This window comes from Myotis myotis, unplaced genomic scaffold (assembly GCF_014108235.1).
Source record: "Myotis myotis isolate mMyoMyo1 unplaced genomic scaffold, mMyoMyo1.p scaffold_m19_p_1, whole genome shotgun sequence".
Taxonomy (NCBI): Eukaryota; Metazoa; Chordata; class Mammalia; order Chiroptera; family Vespertilionidae; genus Myotis; species Myotis myotis.
The window spans coordinates 111,716,125-111,740,285 of NW_023416313.1; the positions used below are offsets into that span (position 1 = coordinate 111,716,125).

At 53.7% G+C, this 24,161-nt stretch overlaps 1 long non-coding RNA gene across 1 annotated transcript; it reads left to right on the plus strand.

Annotated features, from left to right (window-relative positions):
* The first annotated feature begins 632 nt into the window (after positions 1-632).
* On the plus strand, positions 633-14,461 carry LOC118675150. The gene is made up of 3 exons (XR_004973824.1): positions 633-693; positions 9,389-9,551; positions 11,491-14,461. It is a non-coding gene; the product is annotated as an uncharacterized LOC118675150 (long non-coding RNA).
* Positions 14,462-24,161: the final 9,700 nt, after the last annotated feature.

Below are 24,161 nucleotides of genomic sequence, written 5' to 3' on the forward strand. Positions count from 1 at the left end.
TTTAAGAGGACAGAATCATTTTACAAGTGATTGCCCCTGGTGGTCTCCCAGGGTTGCCTTTCTCTGTGGTACCCCATTCTTCTAGACCCTACTGCCCTCGTGTCCTGCATCCAGCCAACCCCCAAATCCTGTAGCTTTCCCTTTAAATGCCTCTCATTCCCAGGCCTATTCTTGGTTCCTGCACAGCCTTCCCCTCACTCTTGGACTGTGACAAGCCCCCCCTTTCACAACCTACTCCACATAATCAGTCACCCCTTTCGGGGGTCAGTTCCCCCTGGAGGCACTCTGGAGGCTCCTCTGCCTGCCCCCCTCCATTCCTGACCCTCATCCTGGGCAGACTTTCTTGCTGGCCCGGCCCAGCAGGAACTCCGGAGGTGGCCTGCGCTTTAGGTGCTGTGGGGACCTTCAGGCTCCCCGACATCTAACAGGATGAGCACAAAAGCGGCCGCAGCACAGACGCTCCTCGTGGCCCAGGCTTTCAGATCCAGTTCAGCAGCTGCTTTTAGTTTGAGAAATCTTCTTGGGCCTGATGTGCCAGTCTGAGGACTAGGTGTGGTGCGAAATGTCAGCAGCTAATTGCTTTAACCATTACTAATAGGTCCGCACTAATTACCCTCTTGCAACCAGGCAGGGTTTCACAGATGAGAGGACCAAAGAAGAGGGAGGAGTGGAGGGCTGAGCCCCAGGCCACAGGTGAGTGGCTGTCAGGATGGGCTGGGGGGGGGGAGGGGCAGGGCCTTCCCCATGGAGGGAGTAGGGGGAGAGGGGCAGGGCTGGGTAGATGGAGCTACTGTCTTGCTTCTCTCCTTGCTGTCTCCCAGAATGCAATCTACCGAAACCTCTTATTAAAAGTATTCTGGAGGTGATAAAAGTGTCACCAAAGATTTGCTCATTTTCTAAACTGTCATTTAAACAAAATTTATGATCAGGGAAATATAGGCAGGGGCGGAGGGAAGGTGGGCAGAGAGAGAAGGAAGATGATTTAAAATCAGTCCCTTAATAAATTAAAGACGTTGGCTTACAAGAGGGGACTTGGAGAGGGAAAGTGCTGGAAGGTCATCGCTTTCTCCATGCCAGCTGGCCGGGTTCTCACAGGCTGCCACACCCCTGCTGTCTCTCCATCCCCATTAGTACCACCAGCCATTCCCCTCCCGACCTATCCCTGCAGGCCTGCCCTGCACCTCACCCTCTTCCAGGAGCCCCTCCAATCCTCTCACCATGGCTCCATTGTCTGAACATGAACTAGAACCTGAACCTAATAGAAGGTCAGGTGGCTGTTTCTGCCCCACACTGGGCTGGAAGGTCTTTGAAGGCAGGAGTCCTGCCTCTAACTCTTACTTGAGTCTGAATCCTCAGGATGCCCCCAAGGGGTGGAGATGGGTGATCTAATTCTCTTATAAACAAAACATATCAACTAGGAAAAGGAACACAGACCTAGGGAGTTCGTGTCCTCAGTATATACGGAGCCGAAGGTAGGAGGGAGGTGGCAGGCACGGCGGGTCACACAGGAGAGCCACCGAATCCCCAGCTCTGGCTTCCAGCTCAGGGGCCCAGCAGGCTGCCCAGAGCTCGGACTCTGCTTAGAGTGCAACTGAGTCCAACTGTGGCCCCTCTGCACTCACTGCTGTCTGACCCGGAACAAGTGTCCCAGGCCCCGGTCTGAGTTGTGGGTGTCCACTTGACAATGTAAGTGCTTTGCTGTCAGTGTCATCACATGGCAGGAGGGAGGGCAGGGCTGGTCAAAGCTGTCAGCCTTCTGCCTTTTGTTTGGGGCCACATCTCCTGCTCTACAGTGACCATGTGCCAAACCCTGTGTTAGGATTGGGGGATATGAAGGCTGGTGCCCCAGCCCTCGAGATACTCCCGCTGGCAGAGACCCTGCTCTGAGTGTGGAGGCCACACTGCTGCAGTCCCTGGAAGTTACCTGACCAAGTGTCTTGCTTTGGCTGAGCAAGACCAGCCCCGAAGAAGGCCTCTGGGGAAAGAAAGAGGGTGTGCCTGGCAGGGGAGGGAACAGGGTGTGGGTGCTGAGCAGGTGCTGACCCACCGAGAAAGGGAAGTGAGAAGACAGGTCGGGGACAAGGGTGCAGCCTAGGGGAGGGGTTCTCAGGTCTGCCCCAGGCCAGCAGGTACAGTCACCAGTTCCTTTCCCGTCTCCCCAGCACAGGCACCTGGCTCTAGTCCTGAGTGGGGTTCAGGAAGAGGGGCTGGGGCGGGACAGCCTGTGGCAAGAGCGAGGTTCTAGGGCTGAGTGCGCACAGACAGCTCAAGGCTTGGCAAGCTGCCTGACTGGCCTCTGCTTTCCTCGGTCCTCGGGCACCCGGTGCCTCTGCTGCATGCTCTCCAAGCTGAGGACCCAGTGCCGGCATCCACGGGAGTGAATTTGGAAACATAGAAGCACAGTATGAACCAGCTGCACATCAGAGCCTGGTAGACTCTGCCTGTGCATGTGCTGTGAGGCCTGGGCGGGGCTGGGGAGAAGACAGGAGAGGACTTTACATCCAGATGGGAGGATGGAGACAGAGGGTGTATGTGCATGGCATTTGGTAGACAAATACTGCATCACTGAATGTGGCGCAGCATGGCAGGCAAAATAAGTCTGGAGAAGACTGTTATAAAAGAACAAACCAACAGCCCAGCCAGCGCGGCTCAGTGGTTGAGTGCCGACCTATGAACCAGGAGGTCACGGTTCCATTCCCGGCCGGGACGTGTGCCCAGGGTGTGAGCTGTGGGCTCCATCCACAGTGAGGGGAGAGGGGGCGTGCAGGAGGCAGCCGATCAATGATTCTCTCTCATCATTGATGTTTCTATCTCTCCCTCTCCCTTCCTCTCTGAAACCAATAAAAATATATTTAAACATAAATAAATAAATAAATAAATAAGCAAACAACAAGTGTTGGCGAGGATGTGGAGAAAGGCACCCTCGGTACTATTGGCGGGAAGGCAGACTGGTGCCGCCGCTGTGGACAACAGCATGAGGGGCCTCAAAAAATTAAAAATAGAATTATGATATGACCCAACAATCCCTCTTCCAGTATTTATTTAAAGAACATGGAAACAGTAATTTTAAAAGATACATGCACCTCTATGTTCATTGCATCATTACTTACAATAGCCAAGATACGGAAGCAACTTAGGTGCTCACTGGTAGATGAGTGGGTAAAGAAGAAGTGGTATAAATGCAGTGGAATATTATTCAGCAATGAAAAGGAATCAAATCTTGCCATTTGTGACAGCATGGGTAGATATAGAGGGTATTATGCTAAGTGAAATAGACAGAGAAAGACGAATACCATATGGTTTCACTTATATGTGAAATCTTAAGCAAAACAAAACAAAGCAAATAAACAACAACAAAGCAGAAACAGATTCATAGATCAGAGAACAAGCTGATGGTTACCAAAGGGGAGGAAGATGGAGGGATGAGTCAGGGGGAAAAGAAGTCCAGAAAATGCCCTAGGGGCCCATGGGCCTGGTGAGCTTCTCAGAGGAGAAGGAGCCTGCTTTGGGTTTGAAGGCACAGTGTACACAGCTGGAAGGGAGAAAGGCAGGCCCAGTTGGCAGGAGGGGCCTGGGAACATGGGGGTAGGTGGAGGCCATGGCCACTGCAGGCCTGTGTGGGCCCTGTGGGTGGGGAACCAGGACTCTGCAGGCCTCCCAGCCCAGGCTCTGAAGACCACATCTGTGGAAAAGGAGCAGCTGGCCTGGCAGGCTCCGCCTTCCATCTGAGAGCAGGCCAGCCTCCATGTGGAGGAAGAGGAGGGCAGGCCAAGGGTCCAGCTGCCAGGCTAGAAGCAGCAGCTCAAAGGGAAAGCTCTGCCCAGAGCCCCACGCCAACAGCTCCATCAGCCGTGCAGCCCCATTCCAGTCAGGCTTCCTCTCCACCTCTGTCCTCTTGACAGTCTCTTCATGCCTCGCTGCCTCACTTCTGTCTGTGGCTCTCTCTTTGTTTTGCTTTCTATTGTTTTCTCTCTCTCTCTCTCTCTCTCTCTCTCTCTCTCTCTCTCTCTCTCTCTCTCCTCTCCCTCCCTCCCTTCCTCCCTCCTTCCTTCCATCTCTCTGTTTCTGTCCTGATCTTTCTCTCTGTTTCTGTCTTGCTCTTTCTCTCTGTTTCTGTCTTGCTCTTTCTCTCTGTGTGTGCCTTGCTTCCTCTCCCATTTTCTCCATATCTACTCCTCTCTCACTGTCTCTTTCAGGCCCCCCTTCCCTGCTCAGTATGCCTGTCAATCTGTCTGTCCCACAGTTCTAGCTGACAGAGGAGTAGAGTCTCCACGTTGGCAGCCCTGCACTCAGCCTGTGGGAGCGGCTCCTTTACTTTGCTTCAACCTGGTGTGAACTGACTTTGACTTCCTTGCCCTCCTCTGCCTTTGATCTTTATCTTTCTTTGAAACCCTAGGTTGTTAGAAACCTTTTGATTTCAGATGTTCTCATCCTTCCAACGCACAGCTGAGGTGGGCCTGGACCAGGGGATACGGTGGGATTACCCCTGAAAATCACCTGGGCAATGACCCTTCAAGAATTAGGGTTGCAGCCAAAGCCTTCACCAGATAAGGGAGAGGCACCTCCTAGTCTTGTAATCCTGGCATGTAGAGGGGACAGGGTGCACAGGGGACAGGGAGCACAGGGGACAGGATGCACAGGGGACAGGGGACAGGGTGCATAGGGGACAGGGTGTACAGGGGACAGGGGAGACAGGGGACAGGGGTACAGGGTGCACGTGGGATACATGGGTACATGGGGGACAGGGTACAGGTTGACGGGGGACAGGGGGACAGGGGGGCAGGGTGCACAGGGGACAGGGTGCATAGGGGACATGGTGCATGGGGGATAGAGGGGACAGGATGCACAGGGGACAGGGTACACAGGGGACAGGGTGCATAGGGGGACAGGACACAGTGGGACCAGGGGGACAGGGTGCATAGGGGGACAGGAGAAAGTGGGACCAGGGGTACAGGGTGCATAGGGAACATGGTGCATGGGGGATAGAGGGGTCAGGATGCACAGGGGACAGGGTGCATAGGGGGACCAGAAGACAGTGGGACCAGGGGGACAGAGTGCATCAGGAGCAGGAGGACAGGGTGCCCAGGGGGACAGGGTGGTTCAGGAGCTCTACCCTGCTCTGCCAATGCTGCCTTCAGACAGGTCAGAATTCTGAGTTTCTGTTTTCTCTCCTGGGGTCTCATTTTCTCCTCTCTGGGGATAACACTGAGGATGACAATTTTATGCGATAATATGTATAAAATGCCCAGTGGATTACTGGTACATAGCAGTGCTCCAAAATGCTCAGCGTCCTCTACCTCCTCCCTCTTCCCACACTAGGATTTCATGTCAGGCCAGGCTCATGGGTGCCCCCACGGTGGCAGGGCCTCACTCACTGCCTGCTGAACAGATGAGTTAATGGGGTGTGGGGACAGTTTGACACCCAGCGCTTGTCCCCACACTCCTGCCCTGTGATGATGACCACAAGACTGTTCTCACAGGGTCCCAGGCTCCCAGCTCTCCAGGCCAGGGCAGGTCCAGCAGAATGGAAATGGCAAGTACCAACCAACAGTAGCAATAAAGCAATCACCCCTAGTGTGCCTTACAGTCTGCAAAGTCTTTCCCCAGAAACCCCTTTGTTTGCTTCTCACGACACCCCTCAGTGGTTCTCAACCTTCTGGCCCTTTAAATACAGTTCCTCATGTTGTGACCCAACCATAAAATTATTTTCTTTGCTACTTCATAACTGTAATGTTGCTACTGTTATGAATCGTAATGTAAATATCTGATATGCAGGATGGTCTTAGATGACCCCTGTGAAAGGGTCATTCCACCGCCAAAGGGGTCGCAACCCACAGGTTGAGAACCGCTGCCCTAAGTGGAAAGATCACAGACAAGAGGCCAAACCCACTACATGACCTATACGCTCAGAGCCAGGGCTGAGACAGCCCTGGTCTTCCCACTCCCAGAACTGCCACTGTGCGGACAACGGAGGCCCCAAGCACAGCCCTCAGAGACTGGGACTCAGCTGGCGGGGCTGGGGCCAGGGAACATGCGTGCCAGAAAGCTCGGGGGAATTCCTGTGTAAATGGGCCCCCAGTCTAAGAAACACCCTCCCCAACACTGCATGGGGGCAGAGGGCACAGGGGACAGGGGGCACAGGGGACAAGGGGCACAGGGGACAGGGGGCACAGGGGACAGAGGGCACAGGGGACAGGGGGCACAGGGGACAGGGGGCACAGGGGACAGGGGGCACAGGGGGAAGTTGTGAGTCTCACTCACCTCTCTTCCAAGTGGCAGGACAGGCTCGGTTCACAGTCCTCCTCACCCTGCCCCTTCCTGGGGCAATTTAGGGTCAAAGGTTTATTAGACAAGCTGGAGGGAGACCAGCCAGTCCTGGAAATGTGGGTGCTCTATCTGATGCTGGGTAATTCACTCTATGGGCTTCCTTGCTGGGTGAGGAAATGAATTGAGGGTCACTGGCTCCTACCCCTGGCTGTGCAATGGACTCACCTGGGGGCCTTTTGAAAACAGGGTGCCTGGGCGGGCCCTCAGAGACTTTGATGTGACTCATCTGGGGTGTGGTCCCACCTTGTGGGGTTTTAGAAGCTCCCCAGAGTATTCTAATGTGCAGCTGAGTCTGAGAACCGCTGAACCAAGCCATGGGGGTCAGTTCTATGATCTCAGAGCCCGTGACTAAGTGCAGAGCAGGTGTACCACGACAAGCATTGTCTGTGAGTGTGTGTGCGAGTCTGTGTGTCTATCTGTGAGTGTGAATCTGTGCTGGTGTGTGTCTGGTCCACTGTGTCTGTAAACTTGTGTCTGTATGTATGCCTATGTCTGTCTGTCTGTCTTGTGTATCTGTGTCAATGTGTGTGTCTCTGTACCCATGTGCTTGTGTATCATTGTGTATCTGTGCATATGTCTATGTGCCCATGTGTGTGTGTCTGTTAATGCATGTGTCTGTCTTTCCATGTTTACATCTGGGTCAATGTGTGTCTGTGTGTCTTGTGTGTGTGTCTAGGTCTGTGTGTGTCTACAGAGAAGGCCAAGCGGGCAGCTCGTGGTGCGATGGCAGACTGTGGAAGTGAGGGAGGGCCTGGGGATCCAGGTGACGGGCTCAAGCCTCCACAACGCCACATCACACCCAAGGCCTAAGGAAAGAGGCACGAAAAGGAAATGAGCTGGTTCGTGGCGCCAGGTCTTCTTGGCCAAAGCATACTTGTGCTTTGCTTCACCTGCTGCAGAATGCTGGGCTCGGCCCCGTTCAGCCTGTTTTGCTGGTGGGCCAGCTTCTCTGAGAGCCATGGGCTTTCTCAAGCTGCCCCATCAGGGAATGCACTTCCCGCTGCCCACCCAGGCAGGACTCCAGGCCAGTCAGGGCCGCTCCCCTCTTAGTATTCCATCATGGACAGGATTCCTGTGTAAGCAGAGGCCAAGCACAGCCCCCCTACCTCTTACCAGCTCTGTGATTCCGGGCACAGGTAAGTCCTGGCTTCCTCATCTGCAAATGGGCCTGCAAGACCTGCCAGCCTCCTACCTGGGTGGCTGTTGGCACAGACGGGGAATGCAGGTGAAGGTACTGGGCAAACAGCGTCCCCATCCAGGCGCGAGGCTGTTCCTGGATGAGGAATGCCAGCCGCTCTCTGCTCCCACATGTCTGCCCCACACCGCTGACACCTGCTGTTCCCACCATTAGGCCTGGCCATGTGAGGTGAGGATATTCAGAAGCTCTCTGAACGTCATGTTGTTGTGAATAAAAAGACTCTGTTTTGAGGTAATTTAAAGATTAAAATAATATATGTACAGGCAGAACAGCTGTTTTTATTATTTACATTTTGTTGAGGCCTTCCCACAGGCAGACTATATCTATTTCCCCGTGTCTCAGTACTCCCTCCCTGCTTGCTGTGCTATCTCCCTCCAGACTGGATGGAGTGCAGTAATGAGGGCATGGGGTTAGTGGTCAGAGACCTGGATTCTAAGTCTGCCCTTGCTCTTACAGCCTGAGGAACCTTGGACAAGTTCCCTCACCACTCAGAGCCTCACCAATAAAGCGAGGGTAGTGGATGGAAAAATAACCACTAAACTCATGAAGTTGCTGTGAGAATGACATAAATAATATGTCAACAATAGCTCCCATTTGTTCAGTGCTTACCAGTGTGCCAGGCATTGTTAAGGAATTCACAAGCATTATTTCAAGGGACTCACCTCTGCAACCTTATAATTATCCCTACTTCTATCAATGAGAAAACTAAGGCTCAGAGAGGCCCAGCAGCGTGGCCGAAGTTCACACAGCCTGCAAGTGGGAGAGCTTTCATTTAAACCCCAGCAGCCACTGCTTCACTGCTTTACTGAGCACAGAATCAAAGCCGAATGAAGCCTTAAAATATACCTGGTCAACCACCTGTTTACATCTAGGGAGTTACCCCTCCACCTTGACCTGTGTCATAACTTCCCAGATGAGTCCTTGTATCTGACAGGTCTTTACCAGCCACAAGGCATCCACAGAGCAAGTATTCCCTTCAGAGGAGGGTGGTGAGACCGAGAGAAGCCAAGTGACCTGCCCAAGGCCAATGGCAAGACTGAGGCCAAGCTGGGACTCCAGCCCCTCCTGCAGGCTCTTTGTTGCAAAGGCTGGTGCCCTGTGTTTTGGTGGGGCTGGGGGCCTTCAATGCTGGGTGAGGGATGGGTAGTGTCCCTGAAACTTCTCTGTCCAAAAGCATCCGTGCCAGGCCAGAGTGGCCCAGTTAGTTGAGCATCATCTTGTGCAATGAAGGGTTGCAAGTTCAGTTCCTGATCATGGCACATACTTGGGTTGTGGGTTTGATCCCCAGTCAGGGAGTGTATGGAAAGCAACTGATCAATGTTTCTCTCTCTCTCTCTCTGCCCCCCACCCCACTCTCTCTTTCCCTTCCTCTCTCTAAGCATGTCCTTGAATGGGAATTTTAAAAAATAACAAATAAAATAAATAAATAAAAGCATCCACATGTGTCCCTCAACACTTTGCGGTCTAGGTTCTGATGAGATGTGGGCAATGCAGCCTCCTCCTCTCCCTAGACGAGCCCAATGTGCACCCAGCTATGGCTGCATTCCTCTTCTCCCATCTCAGAGCCCATCACAGCCTGGATGGCTCGATGACACATGCTGCTGATTGTCTGCCCAGTATTCCTTCAGACTTGTGCTCAGACATTTACATGCCCAGCCTCAAGTGACAAACATGACTGGTCTAACTCATTCACGGTAATCCTTTCCATTGCCAGTGACTAAAGGACCCGCTTTCAACCAACAGGAGGGGAGGGATTCCACAGGGACCCTCAGAAAAAGAACTTCCCTCCCAAACAAATAGGCCTGTGAGAAAAGAGTTCTTTGGCTCCTCCTCTCTCACCTCCTCCTTCTTTCCTGCTCACAGTAGTCTTGGGTGAAGATATGATGCCTGGAACCATGGCAACTGTCTTGTGACCATGAGGCATCATCTATTGAGGATGGCGGAGCAGGACAGGGAGAACTGGACACTTGCTGACACAGTTGCATCATCCTTGGAACCACTGTTCTTGTCAAATAATATCACACATGTATGTATTGATTATTCCACTATCTCATATTTTGTTACTTGCAGCTAGGATCATCCCAACTGGCAAAAGCGATAATAGTAATAATAATAGACACTTTATGAAATAGACACTCTAATATCTGTTTTATATACAGATGCTCTTGATTTGCAATGGAGTTAAACCCCATTTTAAGTTGGGAGGGGGGTAAAAAGAGAGATAACTAAAATATAAAAAATAAATGAATAAAATGCATTTCATTCACCTAATCTATTGAACATCCTTAGCCTATAGTTAGGCAATTATCTTGAGTTTTATCTTTAGAGTAATTGCCTTCCTCTTCTTCTCATCAGAATCAGGACACAGATAGGTGTTTTGTAGGATGATGGGATGCAAAACCACAAAACACCATATCCCAAAACTCTGGCAACACCGTGTTCGCCTGGCTGACTGGGAGCTGCAGCTTTATGCCACGGCTCAGCATCACGAAGGAATGTCATACAGGAAATCACCCAGAGGATAGCTGAGGTTTAGAGAAAATGCTGAATTGTCCACTTTATCCCCTCCCCCAGCAAGTAGACTAAATGGGAATTGGGCGAGGTTGTCTGACCCCACACCTGTGCACCACACAGTCCTGCCCTCAGAGAGAGCTGGGATCCACTGAAGGGGCATCAGAGAAAAGGCAAGATCTGTCTTGAAATGCCCCCATGTCCAAGTATTCAGTGAGCACCATGTTGAAATGTGTCCTGTCCAACGGATGATGTGCTTTGGAGTTGAAAAAAGTAGAGATAATGGGATTAGGCCTGTGTAGGATGAAACCAGTTCTGCCCTTCAAAGGCTGCCTTTAATGACCCAGGATGGTCACCCTGGAAACAGTGAATAACATGAGAAAGAACATATCTTCTGCTCCCTTTGGTCTGGGCCCTTCGAGGTCAGTTCAAGTGTCTCTTCTTCCAGGAAGCCTGCTCTGACTGTCCCAAGCAGACCTGGGCCCCCACTGCATCTGTTCACCCACTTCTTATGGATGCATTTTTTAGTTAATCATGTGCATATGTACCGTTCCTCCCAAGTGAGTGTGAGTGCCTGGGGGCCGGACTGAGTCTTGCACACAGGTGCCCCCGCACCCAGCACAGTTCCGAGGCCAAGTGGGAGATGAGGAAAAGCTTGCTGGTTTTGACGTGACATCATTCGGCGCCAACCACACGCTCTGTAAAGACAGCTCCCCAGGTCAGTTTCATCCCCTTTGCCACACGCATTCAATGCTCAGAGTAAATCCTTGTCCACCAAAGGGATCTTTTTCCTCCAAAATTCGGGGTATAGGTTAGGGGGCACGCTGAGAAGCACAATGGTCATGTGAACCACAGGGGGAACCCAGGACATCAGTCATCAAGAAAGACAGCCTGGCGGAGTAGGGACTTGACCTGGCTGCAGGTCTGAGCTAGAAGGGGCGTGGGAGTGACGCCCTGAGGGGGCCCAGCATGAACAAAGGCATGATGGGCCCACCCACAGGCTGAGGCACAGTCAGAGCTGGCTTCAGAGAGCCAACCGGCACCACAGAAATGGCAGCATGCTTCCCCACTTGGTCCAGGTGACACCACCTTGACCCAGGCCTAAGGAATGTTCTAGCAGCTGGCCAGGCTCTTTCCCTCCCGCCTGACTCTTCCCTGGAACATAATGGCTGGGGTTTGCAGCAGGCTTCTGGGGCTGCCCTAAAGTGGCGTCTCCTCACGGGTATTGTTAGTCACATTTAATTTGGCAGCACTGAGCACTTTTGATTTCAAATGATTAGTTAGAGTTTGTGTGTGCACTGTTTTTCTTCCTCCCTCCCCCTGTCTCCCCCAAGGGGCCTGGGTGTTGTTTTGACTTTTATGTGTTACAGTAAAAACTTTCATTGTAGCAAAATGTTTGCTAGTCAAAATTAGCTTGGTTAATTCCAAAGAATTGTTTCATCTTGGCTCCACAGGCACCAGGATCTTTTTGACAAGATGAATTGGCCATGAGCCAGCTATCTCCGGGACAATTCCTCCGCAGCCCGCTTCCCCTGGAATTTACCTTCAAAGAAGAAAGGCCTGCCTTCACCTCCCATCGCCTCCGAAAGGCTTCCGCGCCAGGGCAGGCAGAGCCAGTGCGGCGGAGGTGTGGGTTCTGTGGGGGTGATTTTGGAAGAAAGCCCCACACAGGCAGACGCTCATGGGCACACCACACCCGTGCACACTGAGACATGCACTCATAGATGTTACACTGCCGGGCACACAACGACACAGACGAATGTTCAGACACACCAGGCACAGACCACAGACAAGCAGGCTGCCCCAGGGGCACACAGAAAGATAGAGACACAAAGGCAGGCCCACTCAGCCGGGACGAGTGGGGAACATGTGAGCTGCCCTCCTGCACACCGGCAGGGCTCCGCAGGCAGGCTGGCCACAGAGACGCCCTACAGTGAGGGAGGCGTAGGTGCTACCTCCATACACCGCCAGTTACTCTGGGGCCAGGGCTCAAGTGCCTTCCTTGCACTGGCGGAGCCCACCCCCATGTCCCAAGGAAGCCAGCACTCCTCAGCCCAGAGCCCAGGCCATGCCCCCTCCCCACCCGAGCTCTCCCACCCTGCCTCACTCTCCCCACACTGAGATCTGTTAGCCAAGGAGGTAGAGAAAGCCCGGTCAGCAGACCATCATTAGGTGGGGGTGTTTGCTGAAATTGTCGGGGAGGCCCATGAGGCAGTGAGAGTGGCTGGTGTGCAACCTTACCTAGAGATTGGGGGCCAGAAACGGGGCGGGAAGAGGTTCTAGAGGACACTCTGCTTTGGCTGGCCCTGGGCCGGAGCCTCAAGATGGCTTCAAACCGCCTGGGTTATTAAATGACACACTCCCCTCCCGCCCCTTCCAACAGCCCCTTCCCCCTCTCTCCTCTCTCTGCACGGAGTGGGTGGACAGCGGACTAGTTCTGGGGAAAGCCAAAGGGAGTATTATCTGAAGACCCCCTGTGTCAGGCCGTGCCTGGCATTTCAAATGCTTGAGCTCATTGACTTTCCAAACCATCATGTGAGGTCAGTATCTTTGTCCCCATTTTGCAGATACGAAAGATAGCGCACAGTGTGGGCCCCTGACCAGTTGCTGTCTCTCTCCTGCATCTGAGGAACAGACAATGAGGCTCAGAGAGGTTCAAAAACTTGCCTAAGGCCACCGGCTGATACTGAGGGAGCAGGATTTGACCTCAGGACCGGCTCCAAAGCCAGTTTGTGGGCAGGCATTTGGGAGCCGCTCTCCTGGAAGCGAGGTGGCATGGTCACGGCCTCAGACAGCAAGCGCTTGCCTCGTTGGTGGCAGGTTTGGGGGCAGAGCCCTGGGGCTGCAGGGTGGCCTGGGCTGAGAGCCTGACCTGGGAGCACTGTGGCGGGACAAGAGTGACAGGTGAGAGACACATTGAGTTGGTAAGTTGCCTGACCTGTGTCCGCACGGCTGAGACACAAGGGGGCTGATCTGAGGACAATGACAGCTGTACCTACAGACAGAATCCCTGGTGATGTTTCTCTGTCACTCCCCTGCCTGCCCACCCTCCCCACCCTCCTCACCCTGCCCACTGAATTGTCTGCTTAGAGAAACCGCATCACGTCATAAGGGGAAACTGACATCTGGGCCATTTATTCATTGTGTAAATTTCATCAGGTGCCCACCCTGTTCCAGGCCCTGGGGCTGCAGCAGAGCACCAGGCAGCACTCCTGCCCACCAGCTCGTGGGGAGACAGACAGCAATGGACATAGCAGTAACATCCAGGGGTGGGGAAGGTGACCAGAAGAAACACAACTCTCAGGGTTGATGGAGGAGGCAGGAGGGCGGGAAGGGACCAGGGTTGCAGAGACAGGAAGGCCACAAGCAGTGACTGAGCGGGTATCTGGGAAGGACAATTCCAGGCTGAGCAGACAAAGGCTGGGCACACCTGGTGGCTTTAGGAAGTCAGTGTGATGGAGCTGAGTGAGCAGGGAAGAGTGGGGGGAGCAAGCAGAGGCCAGGCCTTGTAGGGCTTCGTGGGACACGGTGAGGACTCTGTGCTGAATCTTCATCTGTGGGCACCAGGGCCCACTGGGCAGGGGGTTGACAGCCCCAGCAGAGCATCGCCCACTCTCCAACTGCTGGTGCTCTTCAGTAGAGGACTTCTGGTTCCCTGGCTTAGAGACTAAGCCCTCCTCCGTCCCCTTTAGAAAAAGGGCTTGCAGAAGCTGCTGAAAACTCCCTACACTGCTGTGTGCCAGCCAGGGCTGAGGATCTGGACAAGGGCCCTGCAGGCCCCAGCTGGGGAGAGGAGCCAGGGCAAGACCTGGGATGGAATCCTGTGGCTTCCTGGCCCAGCTGTGCAGCCTTGAGCAAGTTGCTGGCCCTCTCTGAGCCCCAGGTTCCTTTGCTGTCAAGAAGAGAGCTGTTCCACCCAGAGTCATGAGGCTCAAATGAGCACCAGGAACCAAGTGCATTGTAAAATGTAAGAATTCTGCACATCTAGAAGTTTTTACTTAAAATTGTTTCTCCCCTGTTGGGAGAAGGGGAAGGCTTCTCTGGGAGGGTACTGTGCCTCTGCCCTGCCCCACCTCCCTTCACCACGGTCTGGTCAGGTTTCCTTCAGGGCCTTCATCCTGAACAACTAAGACGCTTCACTAGACTTTGAGATCTAGCCCACTCATGCCCACTTTCTCAACAAGGTTTCTGCTCAAGTTCAAGTCGGAAGCCACAGCCCAAAGAGCGAACCAGCTGTGCTCTACAACTGACACCTAGGCCTGCCCCTGGCCAGGATTCAGAGACAGAGGGTCCACTGTGGCTGACAGGACCCGTGGGGCCTTCCTGCCTCCCCACAGCCCTCACCTCCGCCCCACACCCCCGCTTCGGTGATTCTCCTTCTCTGTTCATTAATGACTTTCTATAAAGACAAATGTTTGTTTTTCATTGATGTTGCTACTTCACCTCATTTTTAGATCCTAAGGATGCACATCTATGAGTAAATGAGTAGAATACGAGAAAATATAAAGGGAATAGCTGATCGAATAACTAATCTGGGTCATCAAGGAATTCTAAAACGTATTCCCTTCCAATAAGACAAAAAGCCTGCTGGTGAGTGAGCAAGGGCATGGGGACGGTCACACCCGGGGCTGCAGGCCTGGGACACAGAGCAGGCCTCTGCTTCCGAAGGACAGCTCTGGGGTGAGGCGGGGGCCTGCCGCACTCGGGGCCCACCTGATACCTGGGCACTGTGGGCGCCTCCTGCCTCCACCGGGCCCTGCCGAGCTCCCGCTGGTGCCTTCTCATTGCATCACAGCTCGACCAGCCTTTCCTGGGAGCGCTGGCCGCTGCTAATGGTGCCAGCCAGCACGGTGGCAGTCCGGTCCAGAGGCTGCGTCAGCCACCACCATGATGGCTCCGCTGTGTGTTCGGCTCAGGTCACCCCGAAGTCAGTGGCAGTGTTGGGAAGACGCCTAACAGGCTTGTTGCCCTATTTCACATTTGAGAAGTTAAGCCACCCAAGGGATAATAACTAACATTTACTGACTAGTTAGTAGGAGCCAGGAACTCTTCTAAGTACTTCCCACGTTTTACCTAACTTGGTCCTCACACTATTATGATCTGTTTTTACAAAGGAGTAAACTGAGGCACCGAGAAGCTCAGTGGTGATTGGCAAAGGAGCCGTTTGGACCTGGGCAGTGACTGCAGAGCCTGTGCTCATAACCACGCCACTGCCCACAGTGGGGAAAGCTCACAAACAAAGGGCTGGGCTCAGAGCCAGGGCTGTGTCACCTGTGCCCGAGCACGGCCGCGCCCTGCTCTGCCCTGTCTGTGGTGCCTTTCCCGGTGAGTCTAAGCAGAATCCCAGACCTCTGGCTCACCAGCTGCCCTCCTTTCTGGGCCCTCCTTCCTCCAAACAGGCTAGACTGAGCCCTTGTCCTCCAGGGCTCCCCCACGCGCCTTGCTCGCCTGCCCGCCAAGCCTCGTCAGATGCGAACCTCTGCTAGGCCCCTATGAGCCAAGTCTCTGGCCATCTACCCTTCATTTGGAGGAGCCTCTGCCCTTTTCATGGGTGCTCATGAGAGAGTGAGGCCTCTCTTTCTTGGGCTGGATTTGCACTCCACCCAGTTCTTCTCTTCTGAAGCTCTGGGCCACTTTCCCCAGGCCCATGTCCACTTCCCTTCACCCTCCAGTTTCTCCTCAAGGGTCACCGTCGTGGCCCTGGGCTCCCCGCCCCACTGAGTGAGGCTGTCAGTGGCACCAGCCTGTGGGGAGAGGCGGAGTGAGATGGCAGCCATCTCAGCTGTCCCCAGGCCTGGGCCTGCACCGCTGGGCCCAGGTTGGTCCGCCCAGAGCGGCACAGCAACTGAGCTGAGCACCGCGGCCCAGGGCGTCCGCAGGCCCAGGTGAGACGAGCTTCCCAGCGTCCTCCAGAGGCAGCACAAAGGAGGCTGGGCGAGCCGCACTCCCAGGACCACACTCAGATCCCTGGGACTACGGACTGCCTCTCTGAGCATCTCTTTTTAAGAGGAAAGGTTTCTAGCTGAGTGTCCTGTCTTACAAAAGGCAGCTCCACAGCATCATGGTCCCTGGGTGGGAGGGAGACACAGGGCTGATTCTGGATGAGGCACAGAAGAAGGACCGAGCTCAGGCCTGGGAGAAAAACCTCGCCAACAACGTGGGTGCCTGGGCCGGTTTGGGGTGGCCAGGCACCTTGGCACAGTAACAGTTCCTCGTCCTCACAAAGGCAGCATTTGGCTTTTTACAAGCATATTTTTACAGAAGCTTTTTTAAACCTCATGTCGCAGGGAGGCAGGTCTATTTAGATCCATTTCACAGATGAGGAAACTAAGGGCCAGAGAGACTGAGCCCTCCAATGTCCTCAGCATATTAGGGGCGGAGCCCGGGTAGAGCCAGTTTAGCCAAGCCCAGTGCTCTGACCCCTGCACTGCCATGGTCAGCAGCCCAACCTGTTAGGCCATTGCACCCCCAAGCGGGAAAAGCTTAGAGGGCTCAAAGAATTTAGGCCAGCAACCATTTGGCTAAGTCACAAGTGGTTACGATTCTCCAGGTCCAGTGAAAAGCCTTCATCCTCAGAGGAAAGTCTGGTGCCAAAAGGGGAGCTAAGTTTCCTGGGGGTGGGGACTAAGGGAGGACAGGTGGGCTTCCATGGAGCGACTCTCTCCCCAGCCCCGGAGAAAGCAGCAGAGCCCCAGAGGAAGGCCCAGGCTGGATGGAAGGGGTGCCTGTCGCACCCTGACTGGAGGGAGCTGTGCGCACCCCACTTGGAAGCGGCTGCAGAGCATCTTCGGGGTGACCACCAGTGGCTCCTCTGAGCTGCCTGCACGTTGTGCGAGGGGGTTAGTCTCTAGGAGCCCCACAGCCTGCAGTCCCTCCCCTTCGGCTCAGAGGGCTGCCAGGGTGGTCCAGATGAACAAGTCCAGCGGCGGGCAGTGTGCTGGCATGGGGGTGTTTGTGGGTGTGAGTCATGGGGAGAGTGCAGATGTCATGGGAGCCTTGAGGCGTGTCTCGGATCGGGACCTGCGTGTGTCTCGCTCACCCCCCAGTGCCTATCACACAGCACCATCGCCTAGCTGTGCGGCCCTGGGCAAGTTACCTACCTCTCTGTGCTTCAGATTAGTCTTCTGTAAAACAGCGCTGGTGCTGGGTTGTGGGAAGGATCTGAGGCGACAGTGAAAGGACCAGATATGCCACCTGTGCTGGCATCCCTTGTGCCCCCAGAGCATCTGAAAACACGAGGGCTGGCACCTGGGCTCTCCTGGCTTCCCAGCCTTCAGGAGGAGGGGCTTTTGATCCTGGAAACTGGAACCATCATCAAAGGAGATGGTTAAAGGAGCTGGAAAAACTGAAACCTGGGGAATGTTGTTTACTGAGAACACTTCACGAAAGTAATCATTGTTTTCTCTGAGAAGCAGTTCTCCAGAGGGCACTTGGAATGCCTTACCAAGGAGTGCTCCGAGAAGAACAACGGCCGTGACTTGCTGTGAGGGCTGCCTCAGACAAGGAGACTCACAAACCTCGCTCCACCCGGATCCGGAGAGGTGAGGGTGGGCCCATGGCCACGGACTGGGCCAGCTCCTTCCACAGAGCTCGGTGGAATGCCTGGGGTTTGAGGCGCTGGAGCATGATTTGTGAATGGGTCTTAGTATGCTGGTGTAAAGGACCAGTCTGTCAAAAAGAAAAGAAACAGCATAGTGCTTAGCATGCACAAGTCTCAATAGATGTCAACTACAATAATTACTTACATGTTATAAATATTACTTCTTTATAAGTATATAATAATGCTATCACGCTATAAAAAATGAATGTCACTACCTGGAAGAGTGGAAGAAGCAATCAGGTGTCATTGAAATTCATCATTTTGGACATCCTCAGAGGAAATTTGTCAAGGAGAGACTTGCCAAAGTTACGCAGAAAGTCAGGAATGGAGCTGGGATAATCTCCTAGCCTCTGGCTTCCAGGGCCCTGTCCATCAAACCCCAGCCCTTCCCTCACTGCCTGATAGAGCCTCAGCCCCTGAAGGGACTGGCAGCCCCCGCAGCCCCCGCCTGGCCTGTGCTATCTCTGGGCAGGGTGGCTCCTGTCAGTCACTTGGGAGGCCCACCCACTTCAGCCAGGAGATGATGAGAGCCAGGAGAGCGGAGCCACACTAGCTGCCCACCTACCCTGCTGGGAGGGACCCTGAGATGGCCAGGACCCACAGAGCACCCCTGGGAAGCCTCCCTGCACCCCTCCCTTACACACGGTCAGCAGCCTAGGGCCTCAGGTTCAGAAGGGGCAGCAGCCAGCAGGACATGTGGGTCGGGGGCTTGGGGCTGCTTTCTCGGAAGAGGCCTGTCCAGCACTCTCTCCCAGGGGAGCACCAGCACTTTGGAGTGAGAAGGAGCTTTAAAGCTCTGGAGCCAGTTTTGCTTTCTCTTGTGCACAGGGGGGCTGGGGACAGTGTGAGCGGCGGGGTTAGAATCCTTTCCTTTCATGTGCACACTTCGCAGGGGTGCACAGACTCAGACACCGGGTTTGAAACAGGGCAGCCCCCTACCAGCTGCTTGAGCTTGGCAGGGCTCTCAGCTCTCTGAGCCTCCGTTGCCTCCTCTGTCCAACAAGGCCATTGGGTGCTACCTCCTGGAGCTGCTGGTAAGGGAAGTGAGGCACAGCTGGTGACAATGCACTTGGCACCGACATCAGCCACAGGGATGGGGGAGGGAGGTGTGTGTGTGGCACAGCTGTAACTATTCGCCTGGTGAAAAGGTCTGAGAATATTCACCAAAATGTTTGTGGGCAGAGGCGGTTATCACTAAGGGGCAGAGTTTCAGCCCCTCCAATTTCATTTCTGCTTTCCTTTTTCTTTCCATGTTCCCAAAGTCATTGTTGTTTCAAAGTGATAAAGTGAAGAGAAAACCAGGGGCCGCTGGGGTGGGTGGCCGCAGAGGTGCCGGAGACCAGAGCCCAGGGCTTGGGGGCAGGGGGTGACATGCCGAGGGTGAGGACCCCCCTAAGCCTGGAGAGAGGTGACTGTGTCTTGCTAGCTCTGCTCTGCTTGCGCCTGGATCAGACAATGTGAACACACAATCATTCATTATAACTCAATTACGGTGATTAAAGCTGGTGGCACGCAGAGGCAGGAGGGAGTGTTGCCAACAAAATTTACACTCCATGTCATCAAGGAGCGATAACAGCAGCTGACGCTGACGCTGCCTCCCCTGCCATCTGCTCAGCGCGGGGCCCACTGAGGGGTCGGCTAATGGAAGGCCGCACAGCAGAGAGCCGCTGCGACAGGGCAGCCAGGCTGGGAACGCGAGAGCCGGGTGCTGGCTGGGGAGGTGCGCCTGTGCCCCTCTCTGCAGACATGGCTGCCCAGAAACCCAACATCTAGGAGGGAGGAGGGGAAAGCCACAGCACTACTGTTCTCAGGTTGTGCCAATGGAGGCAGAGGATGGGACTCTGATATCTGGTTTTCACCTCCATGTTTCCAATGGGGAAACTGAGGCACAGACCCAGGAGGATCACCAACATTAAGCCTGGGGCAGAGCCTAACCTCACACCTGCTCTTTCCCTCTTGAGGACATGCAGAGAGGGAGGCTGGGGAGTTTGGGGCCACTCTGAGCTGCCTGGAGATGGGAGGGGTGGAGCTGAGGCCTGAGACCCTAGGGGTCCAGAATGTGTCAAGGGCGGTGACAGGAGGGCCCCTGGGGACAATGCAGGTGGTACTACGCACAGGCAGGGCTACGGGGAGTGAGGCTGCAGGAGATGGTCATTGACCAGTAGGCATCAGATCCAGACATGGGGGGTCCTGGGCAGGGTGGCCAAGAGGAACTAGGCGGACGAGGGGAGGCAGAATTCCGTGGCTGGGGTCTGCACGCCCAGGAGGCAGAGGGATGGGGCAGATGAAGCGGCCTGTCAAAGGACAGCAATGACACCAGTCTCCCCAGGACACCAGGCCACAGAAAACGGGACACCTGTGCTAGGACCAGCTGACATGCTCGTCCCCATCTGGAGGAGCCTCCCTCATGAGCCCCTGCTGATTGGTGGGGGGTGGGCGGGAGGGGGGAGAGGTAAAGGGAGGCTGAGTTCACCCAGCACACTTTCCTGGTGGTGCCAGGCTCTGATGCCAGTCACCATGGTGGTGGTACTTGCTGCCCCTCCCGAAACTCTGCCCAAGGCCACAGCTAGCACACATTCTCTAATGCCCAGGATTCTACCATAGGCCTCTTTTGCTAAACTGCTCATTAGCTCCCCTGGATACATCTGCCCCCACAGGGGTTCTCCCTCGAGCCTCATGTCTCACCCTCCCACCAGGGCCTTTGCACATGCTGCTGATGAAAGCACTGCCCCTCCTCCTTTGACCTTCATTCCACTTTGCCTCAGAGCCCAGCTCAGGCATCCCTCCTCCAAGAAGCCATCCCAACCTCCAGGAGTCACCATAGGCCAGGCGGGGGCTGCTGGTCCCTTTACTGGGCACCTGTTTTCTGGGCCCCAACACTCCATGTCAATCCCCTTACAGCACTGGCCGAGGGATATTAGGGTCATCTGAAGCAGGTCTGCACCCCCGCCCCAACTCTGGCTGCACTGTGGGGGTAAGGGCTGGGCCCTCTTCATCTCTGAAGTCTCAGGGCTAACTGGGAAATGCTGAACAGGGGTGGGTGGGTGGCCCAGATAGGAGTTGACGAAATGGCTGCCCAGAGGACTGACCAGCCTCAGAGAGCACAGAGCCAAGCCCACAGGTGCGGGCAGAGAGCAGTGTCCTCAGCGTGAAGAGTAAGGAAGGGAAGGTGAAGAGACAAGAGCCACTGTCCAGCCCTGGCCTCTCCCACATCCATCAGGGCCCTCAGTCCACGCTCATCGGCGGCTGTGGGGGGCGGCCCAGAGTGGGCCTCAGAGCTCTGGCTGCTGAGGCCGAAGCGTGGGAAGATGGGGCTGCTGCCTTCTCTCTCTCGCACATCCCACAGCATCTAGAGCCCGGCTGTAACCACGGGGGACACCTGGAGGCAGGGCACCAGCGCGAGGTCCCGGCAGGACCACACTGCCCTGCCCAAGAAGCACAGTCTCTGGAATTCCCCAAGAAGAACTGAAAGAGGAAGCTGAGGAGAGGTGATGGGGCCTGGGCAGGGTGGGGAATCTGTGATGCAAAAATCACTCAGAGTCAAGAAATCTGGGTTTTAGTTTCAATCTTGACTCACGGCTGTGTGAGGTTATTCACTCGTTCACTCTGCCAACGCAGCTCGGGACACAGAGGACCGAGGCGGGCAGTGGTCCTGCCTCCATGGAACTCTATTCCGAGTCACTTGTGCTCTCTGGGCCTCAGTTTCCCCATATGGAGTGGAGTGTTGGACTCGATTTGGACAGAGTAGGAAAGTTATTCCCTTCCTGCTTCTCAATCATTCTGATTAGCTCAGGGAGCAAGTTTCATGTGGGTGCGACAGGTCCTCAGCACCTCTCAAGCACTGCTCCCTCACCCCTTCTTTTTTTTAACAAAAGGGAAGCAGGGAGGGCTGGGGGCACAGCCCGTTAGATTTGTCCTAATTGCAGTTATTAGCGTAGATATTTTTTAAGGTGAGTGATATTCATTTAGAAAAATAATATAAAGTTTTCTCTTTAAATACTTATATTTAGGCTTTAAAAATGAATTTTAAACAACAACAACTATTAAGCAACTCACAGGTGGTCAGGGTTAGCAAACCAGGGGAAATATCACTGGATGATAATTTACAAGTGATGCAATTCTTTGATCCTTGGCTCCATGGACTGCTGCGTGGGGAGGGTAGCGCTGCTCACCGGGGGCAGGACTCAGAGGCCTGACAGCCATGGCTCCTGGAACTGGGCCTGCAGGGCCAGAGCAGGGCCCCCCTGATAAAAAGGTGATGGTGAATCAACTGGGAGGGACTTGGAACTCTTCAGGGACTAGGGAGTGTGTCCCCAGACACTCTTGAATGCAAATTACTTTGGCTGGCAAATAAACTGATCCACTGCAGTTCCTAAACAATGCTCCTGACAGAGGGAGCCTCTCTGCTTTCCTCCAAGTGACTCCTGCCTGTGGGCTTCCTCCCCTCCCTTCCTTCCTTCCTGCCCTCCTGCAGCTCCCTTGGGGGAGATACTAGGGGTCCGGGAGATCCAAGGAGTGGCAAAGCCTTCAGCCACCCAGGAGCAAACTAGCTTAACACTACATGGGGCAGGCAACTCAGGGAGTAGTGGGTCTACAATGCCTTTCCTTCTCCCAACCTACAACTCCTCTTCATCCTTGAACACTCAGAACAAATGTTGTCTCCTCTGTGAGCCTCCATGAATACCTCCCTCTCTGACCCTTCTAAAAGGTGCCCGATCCTTCTCAGGACAAAAGCGGCATGCTGCCCAGATCACTCTTCATTTATTTTATTTATCTACTAGAGGCCCAGTGCATGAAAATTCATGCACTGGAGGGGGGTCCTTCAGCCCGGCCTGTCCACTCTCACAGTCTGGTAGCCCTCAGGGGCAGGAGGCGACCTGGTGATCAGGGGAAGGTGACGCCCCATCACACCTCTGCTGCTGCCACTGCCAGCAGCACGAGCCTCAGCCGGCCCTGGTTACCTGAGCCTCGGGTGGCTGAGGCTTGCCTGTGCCTCGGGCCAGCCCTGGGTGGCTGGGGGGCTGAGGGGACTGAGGGTCTCCAGAGGCAGGCACACGGAGTGGCTGGGCCTGCCTGGGGGGATGCCCAGCCTTGCCATGCGCCTTAGTGGGGCTGAGGGGACTGGGTGCCACCATCTCATGGCTGTGTGTGCTGCCATCTTTGAGGGCATGGCAGTCAATTAGCATATCCCCTCCTTATTGGCTGTGGGTGCCGCCACCTTTGAGGGTGGGACAGTCAATTAGCATATTCCCTCTTTATTAGATAGGATTGCTTATTTTAGTGATTTTAGAGAAGGAGGAAGAGAGAGAGATAAACATTGATCTGTTGCCTCCCTCACATGCCCTGATCAGGAATTTAACCTGAAACTTAGATATATCCCCTGCCAGGGAGTTGAACCCATGACCCAATCAACTGGCCAAGGCCAGACCACCATTTATTAATAACACTGTTTTATAATTGTTCTAACTGTTGGAGTTTGTTTGACCCACTAATGAGTGCATTGCTTGAGGGCATGGACCATTCATCTCTCTAGCCTGTGTTGCTAGTCTCCAACACTGGGTATCTTCTGTCTGTATCTGTTGAATTAATGGGTGGGTGGGTGGATAGCTTGTTTTCAGATTTCATTCACTCTACTTTTCTATTTAAGAGGAAACTTTTCATTGAAAACATCATTCTTTCAGGCATTTAATAATGATTTACTAAGCAGCTATTATGTATCAGGTACTCTGATAGGAATCAGGAATACACAGTGAACCACACTTGATCTCTGCCTTCATAAAGTTCACACTTAGGTTGGAGAATGAGGCAAGCAGTGATGGATAACAACTAGGGAAGGATTTTAACTTCATCGTCACGTAAATCACTCAGAATTTAATTTCTTTAAAAAAATTAAAATAGAAGATCAATGAGATGAAGAAAAACCTGCAACCCTGCCCAGCCAGTGTGGCTCAGCAGTTGAATGTTGACCTATGAACCAGGAGGTTACAGTTAGATTGTGGGTCAGGGCACATGCCCGGATTGCAGGCTCCATCCCCAGTAGGGTGTGTGCAGGAGGCAGCCAATGATTGTCTCTCACCATTGATGTTTCTATCTCTCTCCCTTTCCCTTCCTAAAACAAAAACAAAACAAAACAAAAACTACAACTCTGAATTTGAGCTAGAAGTATCAATATATCTCATTATGTGTCTTATCTTTTTTAAAAAATATGGGTTTTTTATTGATTTCAGAGAGGGGAAGGGACAGCATGTATTTTATTTTTAACAAATATATAAACACACACACACCATAGCTTTGCTACTAAAAGGATCTAAAAACATTGACCAGTCCCTTAGCATCAAGCACCCCTAGCCCTCACCCAGATCATGGTCTCTAAATACCACTTTCCACTAAAAGGAACCAGGACTCCTTGGAGAAATGACTGACTTCAGACCTAGGACAGAAAATGCACAATGTTATCCAGAAACAATGAAGAAAGCAATGAAGCTACCAAAGACTAGAAGGGTCATATCAAAAAGACTCAGGAGG